We start from the raw sequence: 3,787 nt of genomic DNA on the forward strand, positions 1-3,787 counted from the left end.
CGAGGAGGTGCCAATGACAAGCCCATTGCTACCAACAACCAAAATAAAGGAAACAACACAAAACTATACAGGAAACTCAACATCCTCTGGAAACTAGGAGGACTCACCAACTAGTTGGGAGTGTGTGGATCTTCAATGGTGCACCGATTGATGATCTCTAGTACCTGTCTCTGTATCATGAAACGATGCAGTCCAAATAGAGTCAGTACATGGAATGTACGAGTATGTAAAATGGCCAAATAAAACAGCATCAGAAGGAACCAAATCAACTCGAGAATCTCAACTCAGAAAGAAACACAACTCAACAAACGCCTTAAGTCTAAGCAAGAATATAGTTTAGACGGGACCAAATCATATACAAATCAACTCAATCCAATACAGAGTACTACCAGGACCTATGTGGGAGTTTCTCTTATCCAACAACCATCACTTATGAGCCAGTGAAAGTATAATAAACCGACGTTGTTGCTGCGTCCATTCATACTTTGCCAAGGTATGAACGAATCAACCAATCATGGATCTAATCCAACCAAGTCCTATAATGTCAAGACAATAATTTTGGGGAAGCATCCGACTTTAACGATTCAATCCCTTCCTATGTTTGGCGACGTAGTTATTGGGTTTGAGTATGGACTGTACTCTTGCCCAATTCGGTGCTCGATATTCCTCCTAAGACGCAATGCTCATAAATCTCCATCCAATCAACTCAAAAAAATCATATCAACAAGTCTCATTACAACCTTGTCAACTCATCAACTCTATCATAATCAAACCTCACCCAATCATACAATCCGATCGATCCCAATCATATTTTCAAGAGTAGATTAAATATGCATTTATAACAACATACAAATCTATCCAATTGTTCCTCTATTCATTTAACAAATTTTTTGGGACTCACCACAACTCCAAGGTTTTAAATCAACAATTCAGGATAAACAACATATTTAAGAAAATTAACATTTTTGTCATAATTCACATAGTTAAGAAAAATCAATAAAGCATGTTTAATAACTCATCTTCATCGACTCATGCTAACAAGAAGATTTTTAGAAATTTCTTAGCTCAACAACATCAACATAACAAGAATCACATTAAGGGATGACAAGACTCGTTTGGACATAGGCTTATCAAGAAACTCTATTCTTATGGACATTTAACCTCAAGGAAAGTGTAGGGCACATGGGTGGACTCAACCCATGTTTTGAGTAGCCTTACATACCTTAGAGAATACTTGAAGAAAACCTTGATGTTGGGTCTTCAATGGAAAGCTTGAATCTTGAAGCTCTTGGAGGCACTTCTTGTTGGAGAAGGATTTGGAGAAGAAGAAGAAGAGAGGGAAATTTTCTAGGGCCTTTAGAGAGAGAGAGAGAGGCTGAAAATATGGTCTAAAAACGTTCAAGGCTTATGTATATATAATTTGGGAAAATTCCCAAACTGCCCTTTCTCCAAAATCTGGAAAATAGGCCAAAAACACTCTTGGCGTGTCGCGCCACTGCGGCGCCAAGTCGAATAGGCTAATAACCTGCACATCTTTTAGTGGCGCATCGCGCCAAGGACCAAACTATTGAGGCTTGTTCCTGGCACAATGGTGGCGCGTCGCGCCCTTACAGCGCCAAGCCCAAGTTTTCTGGGTTCTGGGAAAATAGGCTTGAAAACCCTGCACACCTCGTAGTGGTTCACCGCGCCAGGGGACAAATTACTGAGGCTTATTCCTGGCACGATAGTGGTGCATCGCGCCACTGCGGCGCCAAGCCCAGATTTCCAGCAGTTGCAACCCAGGCCTGAAATTCCTGCCGTGCTAGTTCGTCTTAGGATCGTCATATCTTTTGATTCCAAACTCCAAAAAATACATTCTTGGTGGCGTTGGAAAGAAGACTCGACGACCGTTAATTTGGTAGGTCGTGGGCCACCCAGATTGTCATCTTTCAAAATATAGGGTCGTTTGAAGTCAACCCCTTAAACGAACTCATCCTAAAACTCATCCTAAAACTTAGCCACGACGAACCTTTTGGACTTAGCTTGGTCCTAGGGGTCCTTTGTGATCCCACCTCACCTCCAACACTCTTCAATTACTCAGGGACTCATCTTAACTCATGCATATACTTCACAATAAAGGAGTTCGACCCTACACGAATACAAGAAAGGTCTGAATCTTAGGGAAAAAGTTTGGAGGGTGTTACAATTCTGGACAAAGACAATAATAAAACCCCCAACCTCACCTTGAGATTGTAGCAGCGATAAGACAGTTTTGTTTGTATACCATTATGGCAATAGTTGACGCTACAATCACTCCCCTCATTACCCATGTTTCCACTGTCTAAGAAGCTTGGGATTTTCTCCAAATAACTTATGCCAGCAAATTGCACTCAAGAATTTTTAGTTTGTGCAATACTCTGGCATTTGTCAAATAAGACGCACGTTCAATCAGTGACTATATGAGAGAAATCAAGTCCATTGCAGATGGTTTGGCATGCAGTAGTTCGCCCGTTAATAATGAGGAACTTATCATTAAGGTCCTGAGTACAAGGAGTTATCTACAGCAATAAGAGCTCGCGATAATCCTATCACATTCGAAGAACTCTTTGATAAACTCCTTGCACAAGAGATGTTCATCAAACAGTTAGAACCTAAAGTCGACACACCCATGATTATTGCTCAACTTTATCAACATTCCAACAATAATGGTCCCAAAAATAGACAACCTAACTCTTCCAATCATTGGAAATATGCTCCATCTGGTTCCTACAACTTTCGTAACAAATCTTTTTCCCCGAATAACAATCCCTTCACCCACCACAATACCACTAAAGGAAGTAACTATCAAGTACAATGTCAACTTTGTGATAAGTTTGGTCACATTGCGAAGGTCTGTAGGTCCAAATCACACAATGCTTCAAAAGCATATGCTAATTTTGTCAACCATCAGTCTTATGCTTCGAATCCCCCAAGCCCTTGGGTTGTTAATTTCGGAGCATCTTACCATATTACAAATGACCCTCAATCTCTCCAAACTCCAACTGAGTTCTCTGGAACAGATGCGATAATTGTTGGTGATGGTAAAAGAATTCCTATCACTCATATTGGCCACACTATTTATCTTCTCCTAGTTTCATAGCCGAATTTCTCTTAAACAATGTTCTTTGTTCTCCATCTATAATAAAAAAGTTGATTTCTATTGCTCAATTTTGTATACAAAATCTAACTTCCATTGAATATTTTCCTTATTCTTTTGTTGTGAAGGATTTGAGCACAGGGAATGTCTTCTTCATGGCAAGAGTAATGGTGATCTCTATGAGTGGCCCGCGGACATGACCAAATCAGTCAAACCTTGTCCTCAAGCACATTTTGTTACATCAACATCTCCATCATTGTATCTATGACATGCTTGTCTTCGCCATCCTCAACCTCATATTACCAAAGCTTGTGTCTCTTATTTCAACTTCCTAGTGAATAGAGGCGGATCTAGAATTTTAAGGTTTTGGGTATCTCACGACATACACTTTGAACAATAATGTGGTTTCAATATTCACATTAGTCAACTAAATAAGTTTTATGATCAAGTTTTGAAAATAACAATAGCTTTGGCTAGTTGGTTTACTTGATTTATTAATTACAAGAGGTCTAGGGTTTAATTCCATTGTACTACAACTTTATTTTAAAAAAATAAAAAACCTTGAAAGCCTTGTTAACTATTTTCATAAAAATAATATCCCCAAGATCAGATTCGAACCCATGACCATAGCGAATGTGATTTGACTACTTACCAGTGGAGCTACAAAAGTAA

Source organism: Solanum dulcamara, chromosome 4 (assembly GCF_947179165.1).
Source record: "Solanum dulcamara chromosome 4, daSolDulc1.2, whole genome shotgun sequence".
Lineage (NCBI taxonomy): Eukaryota > Viridiplantae > Streptophyta > Magnoliopsida > Solanales > Solanaceae > Solanum > Solanum dulcamara.